The 15,152-nt window shown below is 40.9% G+C and overlaps 1 pseudogene; it reads left to right on the forward strand.

Moving 5' to 3' along the window:
• Window positions 1–4,486: 4,486 nt before the first annotated feature.
• On the forward strand, window positions 4,487–6,504 carry LOC146985867 (B2 bradykinin receptor-like; annotated as a pseudogene).
• Window positions 6,505–15,152: the final 8,648 nt, after the last annotated feature.

Genomic DNA, 15,152 nt, shown 5'->3' on the forward strand with positions numbered 1-15,152 from the left:
GGCGCCCCGAAACCTGATTGACTTTGTTAATGGTTTTCGGCACAGATTGTTTCGGGCGGGTCTGTTGGCAAAAGAAAAGCTGGGGCAGGCTCAAGTGAAAATGAAAGCCCAGTATGACCGGGGTACGGTGCGTCATGAGTATAGTCCTGGGGACCAGGTCCTCGCACTGACTCCGCTGGTCACGTCACCATTCCAGGCTAAGTTTGTTGGCCCATACACTGTGTCTGAAAAAATTTCTGATGTTAACTATCTTGTCGCTACACCAGGTCGAAGGAAGTCGTCCCAGTTGTATCATGTGAACCTGCTGAAGCCATATTACCAACGCTCGGGGCATGGTGAGTGCGTAAAAGGTGACGTTGGTGCAGCGCTCGCTGTGGACACCTGTAGTGTGGCGCAGGAGACAGACGGCGTTCCTGAGCCTGATGACAGTTTGTTGAGTGGTAGGTTGAAGAATTCTGAGTCTTTGTGTAATCTGCAGTCCCTTTTGTCACATCTGTCTGAGGAGTAGCGGGTCGAGTTGGTGGAGCTGATCGGTAGATTTCCGCAGCTTTTTGGTGATGTTCCCTCTCGTACTTCCTGGATTGTACATGATATTGATGTGGGGGAAGCGCAGCCGATCAGACAGCGGTTTTACCGCATGGGTCCTGAGAAGCTGACGCACTTGAACACTGAGATTGATTACATGTTGAAAAATGACATTGCCATTCCATCTGCGTCCAGCTGGGCGTCTCCTTGTGTTTTGGTGCCTAAATCAGATAAAACTCTGCGATTTTGCACAGATATGAGGAACGTTAATTCTGTCACTAAGTCCGATTCATTTCCATTGCCGCGCATGGACGATTGTATAGACATGGTTGGGTCTGCCAAGTTTGTGTCCAAGTTCGACCTGCTCAAGGGTTATTGGCAGGTGCCCTTGTCAGAGCGCGCGAGAGAAATTGCTTAATTTGTCACTCCTGCAGGCCTCTACTCATATACTGTTATGCCCTTTGGTTTAAAGAACGCTCCGGCCACTTTTCAGCGGCTTATGAACCGGGTTGTGCATGGGTTAAAGGGCTGTTCAGTGTATTTGGATGATCTGGTTGTGTATAGTGACACATGGCATTCACATTTACAGAGAGTGAAAGAGTTGTTTGAGAGGTTGGCTGAGGCCCAGTTGACAGTAAATTTAGCCAAATGTGAGTTTGCTAGAGCCACTGTTACTTATTTGGGGCGTGTGGTTGGTCAGGGTAATGTTGTTCCTGTTCAGGCTAAAGTGCAAGCTGTGTCTGAGTTTCCACCGCCAACTACGAAGAAAGAGCTCCAGCGGTTTTTGGGTCTAGTTGGATACTATAGAAGTTTCTGCCGAAATTTCTCTACTGTTGTTTTTCCTCTGACTGAGCTACTGAAGGGTGGAGCTAAGTTCGTGTGGTCTACTGTGTGCCAGCAGGCCTTTGAGAATGTAAAGTCTTTACTGTGTTCCTGTCCTGTGTTGGCTGCTCCCCAGTTTGACCGACAGTTTGTCTTACAGGTTGATGCCAGCCAGGTCGGGGCCGGTGCCGTCCTTCTCCAGGGAGGGGACGAAGGGTTGTTGAGACCAGTCTGTTTTTTCTCAAGAAAGTTCAATCGACATCAGGCCAACTATTCAGTGATAGAAAAGGAGGCTTTGGGTCTCATTCTGGCCTTACAGCATTTTGAGGTGTACGTAGGTGGGACGGCACCTTTAATTGTTTACACAGATCACAACCCTTTGACATTCTTAGGTTCCTTGAAAACTCCAAATCAGAGACTGGTCAGGTGGTCTCTCTTTTTGCAGGGTTATGATTTAGACATACGCCATATTAAAGGGCAAGATAATATCCTGGCAGATGCTTTGTCTAGGGCGCCTCTGCCTTAGAGTTGATGGGGTATTGGGTCAGTTGTGCATTGTTAATCTTGTATGTATGATGACATGTAACTTTATCCCCGCTTTCACACTCCTGCTCCTCCGTCCTTTCAAACTCTTAAATAGGCTTCCCCGGTACCAGGTTGCAGAGTTCTAGGATGGCTGGGTGAGTTGGGTTGGGTTTTTGCAGTGGGAATGGTTCATGTAAATTGTTCATGTAATTCATGTTATTTGGAGTATGGTTACAACTGTAAATGGGTAACATGTAGCTGGTCCTGCCACCCTTACTAGCTTGGGGGTTTATTGTGCCGGTTCCCCTTTGGGGTCCCGTCTTAAGGGGGGGGGGTGTGACAACCCCAAGTGGTTGTGTGTATGTGTGAGTGTGTGTGTGCGGCGCCCCTCTCGCTCTCCTGTCTCTCCTTCCCTCAGGATTACTCATGGGCCTCCGGTGTGCGTGCCGTAGGGGGGCGTGGCTATGTTCCTAAAAGCCGGGTGGAGATCGCCGTCTCCCTCTCTCTCATCCCATTCATGACCTGGCGTCCTGCAGCTCCCCCGCTGCGACTGTCCTCTTGGTTTTAATGCACAGACAACACCTACATATCCATCCATGCACCCGCACTCACCACTGATATCCTCCACTACTGATTGTTTACCTTTGATTGTTGTTACAAATAAATAAGATTATTGTCGGCACCTTCCCCTCTCCGCGTGTTGTTTGTCAGGAAAAGGAGCCAGTCCTGACACTCTCAACCATGTCTATGTCCTTGTAGAAGTCACACTTGGTATCCACAACTAATACACAATTATAATTGCAACATTATCAGTGCATCTCATGTCCATCGTTGTTCAACAAGCTGAAACTATAGATATAGATTTTTTTCATGAAAAGTGACATTGATCAGGAGAAGCGACTCTTTGGGACTCAGCTCAGGGAAGCAAGTAAATCTGTGGGGCCACATGTGGGGTTAATTGTGTCTGTCACAGCACCTGAGGCACTGTGGGAACAAAGTCATCTAGTCAACGATATTCACAGCATAATGCCACCACACATTATAGCTTCATTGATCAGTTACATCCACAGCAGACGGATGTTTAATCTGCCTTTATCAGACAACAACAGCATTATTCAAGCGAGACAATCACAATTGACAAAGAGATGACAAGAACAATTCAAAATATGATAATCATGCTTTAAAATTGGCATGCCTGCTTGAAAATATTGTCAGATACACAGATTGTGGATTTTTCTACTCAGAAAATCTTGGTTAATTTCCCTAAGTGTTCTCCTTTGAGAGTTTGATGTGACAGAATAAATTTGAATATTAAGTGAAGAATACCAATAGACTCAGAGAATAATCCACTACAAAAGGGGGGGGGTTCATAAATAATCTGTTAAATAAACCATCTGGGGATTATTCTTTGCGATACAGTCTGTCTTTTTGTCCAAACCTCAGTGGACATTTCTTTAGTGAGTATAGGGAAAGACTACCAACTTAGTTCATTTGCTTCAATATCTGCAATTATAATAGCCCAAGGTCATTTGAAATGCACTGTTCCAGTACGTCTGAATGCCACCATGACTCACTCATCATTTTAGTCTCTTGTAATTGGCTGAGGGGGGTTTTCTGATTAATGAGAGCCTGTTTTTTCACCCTTGGACTCGAGGTCCGACTACAGTGGGTTCAGCCCTAGTCCTTAGACCACTGCTGAAAATGGCAAGGTTCAGAGATGTCACATTCAGATGGGTCACACAAAACTGATGCTGAAGCCCAGTATGACTATGAACTTTGGTCTTGTTGTTTTACAGTATTACATACAAAATATTCAGAGTTTCATGCATGTGAGGCCTAGAAACACGTAGACAATCCACCCACAGAGGAAACAACTCCAGGTTCCAAAGCCATTATGTCTGCGTGGCTTACACTTAGCAGCATATATGTATGCAAATATCTGCACTGACATTTGGTATTGATTGCGCACTGGGAGTGCATCACCTAGCCTATATTCAAGTTGGAATTCATGAGATATATCTGAGATATGCTGCTGCAATCACTATGTCATGATGTCTACACATTGTTAAATGTGTAAACATTATCCTCCATCCTTAAAAAGCAGAACATGCTGTGAGTAACAATACAAAGACACACACACACACACACCTGCATCATTCTTTGTATTGTTATTCACAACATGTTCTGCTTTTTAAGGAATAAAACAAATCTAAAATAGTAAGCCAACACCCCACACAAGAATTCAAGGATATATGTATACACATTAATACGTCCCATTGCTGTGTTTTCCATAACTGTTTGCTAACATTAATTCATTTTGTCAGACAAACTAATTGAGGGTGCAGGTTTGTGTGTGTGTGTGTGTGTGTGTGTGTCTAAATCAGATCCCTCATGAAAGCTGGAGACTGTGCTACAACATGATTGTTTCCTTCTGTAGTTACCACATCATTAAAGTAGCCCTATGCTCTTTAAGATTAAGATCCGTAGTTACAAGAAGAGGAGGGAAAGGAGGAATGGAAAGAGAAGGGAAGGAGGAGCTTATGAACCGATCAACACTTTAATACCAGTTCTCTTCGTACTGTAAGAGAGAAAGTCAGACACAGAAGACTGTAGCAGACGCCACTGGTTGAGTGGAGCTGGGAATTTTGACACCCTACACATGGACTTTGTTTGAAGAATGACTCTTCTGCTCACCAGGTATGCATAAGGTTCATTAGGTTTTTGCTTTTCTATGTTTTACTTTTCGTCACGGAAGAGTCATCAGAGTTTTTGTATTCGTCATGGGGGCCTACCACACTGGGAGTTGCTGTTGGTCTACCAGTCAGGGTGCTGTCCTGTGGATGGCTCCGCACCTGGGTGTGGGGCCTCCCGTCTGCCCGGGTCGGGGTTGTCTCTGTGGCAACGCTTCCTAGTCGTGGTTGGCCCCCAAACATGGCTTTGTTCCCACCTCAGGTCTTGGTGCCTGGCCATGTCTCTCTAATGACAGCTAGTGCGTGTGGGTGTATATGTCTCTGTGTCTCAGTGTGTATTTGTGGGGGTGGGAGGTTTGGGTTTTCGTCTTTGTTGTTTTCAGCATCTCTGAGATACTTTGTGTTGCTTTTAGCCATGAGAAGTGCCAAACAAATAAAATTTGATTTGATTTGATTCAACATCAACACCACAAGACCAAAGTGACTATCTTGAACAGAAAAGATTTTTATCCAGAAAGGCACAGTCAGAAAAGTGAGACAGATTTTCAAGCCCATCTAAACCAAACTGCTGCCTTGTTTCTGCCTTTGTCTCAACATGTTCTGTGTCAGTGATGTTTATATAAGCAGCTACTCATCAGCATTTAACATTTTCTTCATAGAACTATGGATGCAATAACTGGCAATGTTATTATGTCAATATTGTGAATCTGAACCCTTTTTGCTTCGTTTGCTGTCCTCCTCAGCATCCCCACTACCTTCAGTCCTGCGCCTATGCATGACGACCAAAACATCACGAAAAACAATACACAACTATGTCCGTTTGAACCACCAGAGGATTGGACCTACACTGCACAGCCAGTCTATATCCTGACCATCTCTGTGCTGGGAATCATTTTCAATGTGTTTGTCCTGATGGTTTACTATCTTCAAAAGAATGCCTGCACTGTGGCTGAGATCTACCTGAGCAACTTGGCTGCTGCAGACCTCATCCTGGTGTCCTGCGTGACCTTTTATGCTAAGTACGCAGCTGATAAATACAACTGGTCCTTTGGTAGAACCATGTGCCGACTGATTCCCTTCAGCCTCTTAATGAACATCTGCTGCAGCACCTACTTCCTTGTTCTGATCAGCATTGATCGTTACCTGGCACTGGTGCACCCACTGTCCAATTACAAAATGCGTAGTCCAAAGTATGCCAAACGAGCTTGTTTTCTGGTATGGGCTTCTGGCTTGCTCTTGGCTATCGTAGTACTCATGTATAGGGAAGTGATAACATTATCTAACTCCAAGACAGTATGCTTTATTAGATACCCCAACGCAGATATAAAGCTACTGTGTGAGGGGATACAGATTTTTCTAATCTTCATCATCCCCATCTTAATAATTTCCTTGTGTACTTTCAAAATCATTCAAGCCCTAAACAACCGTTTAAATTCTCAGAACACAGGGCGTAAGGCCCCCACTCTTGTCCTGGCAGTCCTCGTGGCGTTCCTGGTCTGCTGGTTACCATTCCACATGGTGAAGATAATAGAAATGCTAAAAACAGCGAAAATCTTGGGAGGGTGCAAGCTTATGAAATTCATATATATCAGCAAACAGGTTGTCATCTACCTAGGCTTTTTCAACAGTGTGCTCAATCCCATCCTCTATGTTATCGTAGGAAAAAATTTCCATAAGAAAGTTAAGGAACTCTTCAAGAAACGTTAATGTCGACCTTCAGCCTTGAATCTGCACGCACATACCTATCAAGAAGTGATAAAGTTGTGCATGTCTCAGGCTGATAAAAGATTGGATCTTTTAAATAAGAATGCATGTTTACTTTAGATGCATGATGTTTGATTTGGAGGGATGCCCATCAGATCCTGTTCATCATGATAAAGTATGACACCCTCTGTCTTTCATCATTTGTTCCAATTGAACCATAATTCAGGGTTTCGGCAAAGTGAAGTTTATGCTGGACTCACCGTGCTGGGACCTGCTTCAAATCTTAAACACCGGCCTGTTTCATCTGGGCAACACATAAAGAAAGTTAAACAGAAAGAGGACAGGACATCAACACAGAGGACGTCAACGCTCTGCTATGTCAGTAGATCAATTTTAGACAAAATTAGGCAATTTGAGAGTGAAAGTTGAGCTGTAGCACATATGGTTGATTTCTTATGAATTTTCAAAGTTTTGAAATTTAGAGAGTTGCTGTAGCACCGCCATCAGGACTACTGTCTTGTGTTTCCAGTTAAAGATCTGGCATGGGGCTGCTGGACCTTTGTGAAAAGTGCAGGTAGATCATCATATGGAAAAACTCACAATCTTCAACACCAACAACCATGCTCTATCTCACTGAGCTAATTGGCAAGTGGAAATGTCACATGTAGCTTCACTAATTGACTAAGCCAGCCACCTGTGTGCAAGACAGCAGCTGTTAGTGTGTAAAGGCAGATTTCAAACAGCTGTCAAAAATTCAGTTGTTACTGTAAGACAAAAATCTGAAATTACCCAAATTGCATCTAGACAGCATGTTGGTAATTCGTTTATTGGCTCCATAAGTGAAAAACTGATTTGCTTTAAAAATGCCATTTTTGCATTGACTCCAATTGTTCGCATGAGAGTGAAATTCAAATTGCTGTAAAAAAACAAAACAAAAAAAAAAAAATCTGTTTTTGAGATGCTCATATTTTCCGAACGTCATCTACCATGACTCCAAAAACGTGTCATTTTTTAATGAACATTGAAAATGTATTTAGCAAGAATTTGCAAGTATATGTTTATAATAGCCTACCGTTTACAGTCAAACATTTTCATTTTCATTCACTGTAGGCTCAATTTTCGATAAATCAAAAATATGTGTGGCTTGTTTGTGTAGGACAGTCTGAAGTTGTTCCATGTGGCTATGTGCCTGCATCTATTTGTCTGTATGTTGTTACTGATATTATGATTATGAGTCAAGTCATACTGATATTACTCTGAATAACTGTATACTGACAATGTAACTGTTGTATTTACTTTCACACTACACCGTGTGTATATTTGCATATTTGTATAAATTTCTGTTGTTTGTCTACTTCAGTCACACAGTCACAGTAACCTGAGAAGTACTGTAGTAGTGACTCACACAGTCACACTGGAGTCTGATTGCAGTTCACTGTGTCTGTAATAGATTGTCAGTTGTAGAAGTCTTTCATAATCAATATAATGGCATGTCATAAATGCAGCAGTAAAATAATTTGTCAAAGTTTCGAACAGGATTTCCACACTGAAAAAGGTTTCCTTTTTTCTTTTGTCTTGTGTGAATACAGATCCAAGTGGAAAATGTTTCAAAAAAAATACCTCACATGCACAGACAGCATACTTGATAATGGTTGAAAGAATACCATCAGGTCAAACTTATGTATTAATGTATGTTCTGCAGCATGATTCCTGCTACAGGCATACACTGCCAGTGCTGAGGCACAGTATGAATTACATTTATGTTGTTTTCATGAGATATTATTTTCTAAATATTAGAAACATGAAATAGCATGTGTTTTATGTAGTAATTGTTTGTGGTGAATAATTAAATGTGGATGTGTGAATATCACAATCCTTTGTTTATAACAATAGTCACAAGGGTTTTATCTAAACCCCAACATTTGGAAATCATCCATGGTGGAGATAACTTCAGTTTACCCACAAAGATAAGTCAACACTACAGTTTGTGTAGCATGTATTTCTTTTGCATTATATTTTAGCTGCAAGAGAGCTTTGGTGTAAATAGATGCAAATGAAACAATACCAACATTACAAATATGAATTCATAAAAGTGAACAGAAGCAAAGAACAGAACAGCCAATTAACAGTCATGGGCATAATATGTGCCATATGTACATGCAGAGCTCAATTGAAGAAATTAACTGTTTTCATAAAGCCTTTGGCAGTGGCTGTAGCCTACATGAAAAGCTACATAACAGCAATACAAATTGAAAACATTGCATATGAATGGAAACACTGCAGAGTGCTGTGGGCAATACAGGCATATTTTATATTACATTCTTGCATTGTTTTGTTTGATGTTCATCGTCTGCCACATACAACTAATTCTGGGTACATTTTCCAGTCTGTGGAAAAAGTCCTATCGTCTCAATCTATCCATCCAATCCTTATACAGTAACTTGTGGCTAATAATGCCTTATTCTTCCTTACTTGGCTCAGATTGTAATACATAAACAAATTATTCTCTTTTGAGTTGTTTTTTATTTTATTGTATTCTAGGAAAGTGTAAGTCTTTCATATTTGGCACTTATATATTTTGACCCAAGGATGAGCTGATCGAAGTGACCTCACAAAACATACCACATCATTCACAATTATAACTTCACTTGATTTACACAGTTAAACACAATTTACTGTAATTGAAATGTCCTGAACAATTAAATTAAAGCAGATATCATCGGCACGGCCGTTTCGGCTAATGCTGTGTTCAAGGCAGGCTTTTGAAACCGTAAGTTACAGCTTCAAGTCACAACTACGACTTGGTAGCGTTCCAGGTAACCCGTAGCTCGTGTTTTTACCGTCCTGTTGTCTGTGAAAGTTCCCTATAACGGCCACTCGTAACTTCCGACCCGTGAACTCGTACCAGATCGAACTGGTATGACTTCACAGGAAGGAAAAACACAAAGTACGAGTTTCCTTGAACGCACCATGAGTTAGCAGCCCCCGCCCTTGTCAGGCATCAATTGGTCCTCGTGCTACGTCACCACATTCACGCGCATCCCTTGGCTGCACACACAGCCCTTCATGCCGTTCTCTCCCCTCATTGGATAACACTTGTATCCCACAAGGAAAATTTTCTCCTCGGGTTACAGCAGAGCAGAGTGACGGAGGGACTCGTGTTTAGGCTGAAATACTTCATGTAAGTGATTGCTGACGGAAAATAGGACTATTTAGGACTTATATTAACAAAAACATTCCACTGATATCTGCTTTAAGTAATGAGATTTTGCAGCTTATCTGTGGCATCATGTGTGAAAACCATAGACTGTAAAAAAAGAATGGACGTAGCATGTGACGTCACCCATTGGTTTGGGGGAGTCTGTTCTGTGCCGCTACTACGGGGGTTTGAACTGCGCCATGTTGGATTTTACTTGCCATATTTGGAGCGGTGCGGCCGTCAGCCGGCCGAGAACCCGCCCACTGGCCTCGAAGCAGTGGTCTCCGGACCTGTCACTCAACGTTTCCGCGCCCTATTTGGCCAGAATTTTAAACCTAATAATAGTAAAACGGTAGAGTTTTTAAAAGAAATTCACCCCCCTCAGAGTGTGTGCGGGGGTAGAAACTATCGGTTGAGACTAAAAAAATAAAATGTATACCAGGCTGTAAATGTGTTTTTTTAAGCTGTAAAGTCGGCTATTTTAACATGGGGCTCAATTGGAGTTGCTCCCTTCTGGTACCAGCCCCCAGAGGAAGCCGAGGGGATTGCAGTTTTTTGAACGCGGAAGTGAGCTTCACTTCTCAGACCGACAACTGCCCCCTTGGTGAAAACATGTGTTGCTGTTACTAGGGAGCTTGTGATCAGATTTCCTGCAACTTAGCTGGTTTGTGGCAGCAAGGTGATAATTGAAGTTTAGTTTCTTTTCTTGTTTTCTATGTTTGATTCTTTCTTAATTTCAGTGTTTTAATTTCCTCATTTATGATCACACTATGACAACTTCTTCAGGAATTGTTGACATATTCTGACCAATCAGAAACATTTGGATATGCTGTTCTCAGGTGTATCACATTGAGGTTGCTAGTGTATTTATATGTCAAAATACAGTGCAGAGATGCAATGCACAGCACTTCCCCAACTTTCGTTTAAATCCAGTCAGTGGCGTCAGTGTGGCTCACTGAATAAAAAAATTCCTCTTGGATTCATTATACCATCACATTTTGTGAAAATTCAAAAGTATCATTTGTGCATTTGCTGGCATTTGAATATGTGCCTGATTTTCAATGGAAGCAAATTTGCTGAAGCTGCTTGGATAGAAATTGAGTGTAATGTCATGTTTGCTCTTTTTACTGATAACTTAATGATCCTGTGAATGATGATATTTCAGATACGGATGACTCACATTATTCAAAATGGCTGAAAAAGAGACCTTCACTCACACATTTAGTAAATGTGCAGGAGAACAGGAAGAAAACCACCTATCAGTAAGGGGTGGATAATGAGCACTGTGAACCAAACTGTGTTCAACATAGCTGGAAGCTGTTCTCTGCTGTAGTAGCCTATTGAAATTATTTGTTGTGTGGTGTGGAAGGTGTTTTAAAATCCCCCCTTGGGAATCAGCCATGAAAATGTGGAGAAGTAGATAAGATTCTTCAATAAGTAAAATGAAAATGTAGATAGATAGATAGACTACAAACTAATTCACTTCTTCTTCTTTTTTATTTGAGGAATACAAAGCATTAGAATGACACAGAAAGTAAGTGCCATGGGACTACGGATGGAAATTAGCTCCCAGCTAAATCCGACATATTTACTGCAATTAAATGTTGTGTTTTCTTGTATGTTCATGAATATGTGAGGTCCCATTTCAAATAAACCTTTAAAAAAAAAAAAAAAGAAAGAAACCCAAAGATACTACTGGTGAATCTACAGTATTCTCACAGTAAACTCCCATCCTGCAACATCTTCACTTATCATTTCACCAATCAATCATCTATTTAAAAGGGGCATTTTCAGTGTGCTTAACCCAGTCAGTGAATTCTGCCTCATTTCATGACTCATCTAGTACTGCACTAATTCTCCACAGTAATGAAGCCTGTCAGAGCTAAAGCGGATTCTGCTTAGATATTTCTGGTGGTAGCTGTGATTTAACTCATAGTGAATGAGGGTGAGAACAATAAACTGTTTCCAGAGAGGAAACACTTGGATTCCTTCCTTCTTTCCTTCTTTTTCCTGCAGCACTACCAATATATCAACACGGCTAACAAAAGTAATAATGTTTCCATCAGCCTGAGATGTTTTGAGCTCTGTGTGATAGCATCTGACATTAGCATTAAGCTCAAAGACCTGCTAGGAGGGCGACAGACTCTGAGAGTACATCCCAGTAGTACATCCCTGATTTCATCCTCATTTCCCTCACTTCTTGCATCATAGTTCCTTGCCCAACAAGGGTTGACTGAAACAATGAGAGAGGGATCAAGGAAACATTTCAGAAATGAGATGGCCTCTAACAACATCACAGGTGGGTCATTTGTCGATTTCCATGTTAGGAACACACAGTTCTGTGTGTGTGTGTGTGTGTGTGTGTGTGTGTGTGTGTGTGTGTGTGTGTGTGTGTGTGTGTGTGTGTGCCATGAAAGCACATTCAATGAGTGATGCGCAGACTGTAAACAATGAATTTAACGTATCATCAACGTCTGCTAACCTAAAAAACAAAACAAAAAAAAAAACAGCTGAAAATACCTCAAGGACACTCAGCATATGGTATCCTGCAGGGCACTATAAAAACTTCATGTCAACTTGAATTTGGGTTTGATGATATCAAAAGTCCAGGCATCTTTTTGATCTTTTTTTCTTTATAAAAAGTGGTGCTGAAGTTGTTTCTGTTAAGTAACTTCTTTGTAGTGTTCTTTCTGTAGTTTAGCCAGAGGTGCCTTCATCAGGTCAACTTAGATGACTCACAAAACACTGTACTACTTCTCTGAACTAACAAATGCATCAGAGTGCAGGAAGCGACAACGTTTCATGAATTTTGCTAGTCAATGGAGGACCTCATAAAAAAGAGGTTGTTTACATCCTAAAACATTACAATAAAATGCATTTTTGGCCAAAATGTTATATAAAATTGCACCTACCAGCATGAATGAGTGCTATCCCCCACCCCTAACTTCGGCTAGTGGTGACGGCTAGCATCCACCACTAGCACCCGCTTCTCGCCATAGCATAATTCATGGAGGTCCCATTGCCGGCGGCTGGGTATCAGTCCGCCGCTCCAGCGCTTCACTCGGACTTTCAAGGGTGGTCAGATGCGTACATGAACTGATGAAGCCTCTTGGATGAGAGGTGAAACGTCTTACTAGACAAATAACTAAGTCCAGTTGCTTTCGATTTAACCTCCTTTGAAATACTATGACCTGGGCAAATGAGAATATGCACCGGCTTCACTCGGACTGTATTTCCTTTTCTTTGCAGTCCTGACAACTGCTGTCAGGGGCAGAAGGCTGCACAGTTGAGCCCAAGGGGAGGGGCCCAGTTTGAATGTTTGGTTTACAAACTAACTGCAATGAACAAACCAGGCTCTACCTTTAACTGAGCTAATACTGATCCATTCCTTGGTAAACTCCTATTATTTTGCAGTATACAGCCAGACACCTGGCACGACAACAGTCACGCTGAAAATAAACTTTAGGTGTGGAAAACAGGTGGTGCATTGAGTGACTTTCTCCCACACTACCCGTTCATATGGGGGCCTTTTAAGGTTCAACACAGCACTGAGGCCACTTTTGCTTCAGATGCTGCTTAATCATGATACAGCAAAGGTTATTGGTGCCTCTGCTCCTGCTGTGCTGCCCAGTTTATTTCTGCTCTATATTTGTGCTGCTTTGCTTTTGCACTGTGAACTGATAAAGAGTTGAAAATGAAAATTTCGTATCAAAAATATCAGCACAACCTCTGCTGGAATGGCTGACTACCGAAGCCTGTATCTGTCACTTTTAAAGGCAGTGAACTAGAACATTTTGACTTACCTAGTCCACAGGCAGAAAAATAAATCCATGATTCAGTTTTATCCATAAATGTTATATCATACAACAACCCAGTTGTGCTGGGCTGAAATTCTTCTTCTGGAGCAGTACCTGTAACAGGTGAGATATCGCCTGTTGGGTTTTGGGTTAATGATACCTTTGAAGTAGGCCTGCCAAGATGAATGACTTTGTGATTGTTACTGTCATGGCATGTGTGCCTCAGGTCACTAATAAGTATTTCTATGTGAATACCAAAGCATGAATCTTTGCTCCATCTGTCATCCTGTCAGTTTTTACAGCTCATCATCTGAGCCCAGCTTACTGCTGAGAATAAAAACTTCTCAAGGCTGAGAATCAACATTTTCAAAAAGGAAAGGAGAGTAATGGTAAGGAGATCAATTGTATTTACTATTACTGTATTCATCATGGCAACCCATGATAATGGCACTTATGCCATGCATAATAAGTGCCGTTGTATGTAGGCTATGCTGCATAATGCCCTCCTGTGTATGCTAGAAATTAAGACAAATCAAAGATGTATTCTTCAATACAATATGCTTGGAAAATGTACAGTAACCATGATCCACAGTGCTTTGTAGCAATTAAAGAAGTTCAACATCTGGTGTATTGAAATAACACTTTATTATGCTGATAACAGCTATCTATCAGAGGGAAATGTCAAGTAACTTAAGGAGCTTTGCATATTTATGTGCTGAACTGGAGATTTAAAGATGATGATGGATTAAAAAAAAACACTCACTGTGAAGACTACCCTTGGTTTACCTTGGCAGTGAACCCCAACGGGCAAGACTCAAGCTCAAAGGAGTATTAAAATCAGATTAAATGCATAAACTATACAAAGGGATATCATTTCTTTTCCATGTTCTAGTTTTAAAAAATGAAAATTTGAATGGTCAAGGAACAAAAATGTCTTATCATGAGAATAGTATGCTTCAAGGAGTGCAATTGCCTGATCCAAGTCCTGATTGCTGGTGATGCAGTATTTGGTTCACACCTAATTTTTGATCTTTAAAAGCAGATGATAGCTGCTTTCACAGTTATCAGCACAAATTAGTTTGAGAAGAGTCTGACATGAAAAGGAACAAACTGTGATTCTCAAAATGGGCATTTTCCTGATGTTTGTACAGTTATCTCTAATATCAACTGTGTGAACACTGCACTTTGAGGTTTTAAAGTGGACCTGAAAATGTTTTTCTGTGACAGAAATTGTAGTTGGGTTAGAAACTTACTGTGAGGAAAAATATGAATAACAGCTTCAAAATGTTTGCCCTGGTGCTGAGGATCAAAGTTAATTCTTACACTGGACTTGTTCTTACACCCCACAGTGTGAAAAATTTAATTATTTTTTTTATTCAATGAACACATTGCATGTTTACATTACAACATCTTGCAGAACTTGTAGAAAAAAACAATATCATACTAATAAACAAATGCTACTTTTCACTATCTTTTTGTAATGGTTGCAACAATATATAGACCTGTAAAAGCAATAACTTACAATTAACTTTACAATCTCATAGAGTCTTTAAGAACCAGATTTAAATTTCCATCCATTTCATGACCACAGAAATCAACACAACTCACAACATAATATGCTAACACTTATACTATAAAATATTCCAAATGGCATGATGAATTATACCAAACTTACTTCATAGAGCTTTACGTCCAGTGTGATTTTTCTGTGCAACACGATATACAAACAACAAAAGAAGCAGGAAAATCACACTTAAACAACATGCTGTCCAGATACATTCAATACATACTACTGTATGTTGTAACATTAATTTAAAAGGCCATTATGGTCATAGAGCTTGATATAACATTCATTTTTGAGAGTGAAACATAATAAACACATTATTATAT

The sequence above is a fragment of the Trachurus japonicus genome, chromosome 6, assembly GCF_045865225.1.
Source record: "Trachurus japonicus isolate A0001 chromosome 6, Traja_1.0".
Classification (NCBI taxonomy): domain Eukaryota; kingdom Metazoa; phylum Chordata; class Actinopteri; order Carangiformes; family Carangidae; genus Trachurus; species Trachurus japonicus.